Raw genomic sequence first — 265 nt, 5'->3', positions numbered from 1 at the left:
ACCCAGTTCTGTCCGAACAGCTGACTGGTGCAGTTATTTCTGTCCCCACCCCCCACGCCAAACTGATTCTTTTCCTCTCCACATTGTGTTTGAGCAAATTATTTCGGGGGGGGGGGGATTCTTTTGTATAACATCTTTATTTTAAAAATGACCAACTGCATTCGTTTGTGGTAATGCTTAAAAGGTTCAAAATAGCAATTTACAAGTGTCATACAAAAATAGAAATTTCCTTTGCATTTTCCTGTTTAAGATCATATAGTTTTGC

This window comes from Podarcis raffonei, chromosome 3, assembly GCF_027172205.1.
Source record: "Podarcis raffonei isolate rPodRaf1 chromosome 3, rPodRaf1.pri, whole genome shotgun sequence".
In the NCBI taxonomy this organism is placed as follows: Eukaryota; Metazoa; Chordata; class Lepidosauria; order Squamata; family Lacertidae; genus Podarcis; species Podarcis raffonei.
Note: the sequence above shows the minus strand (reverse complement) of the source record.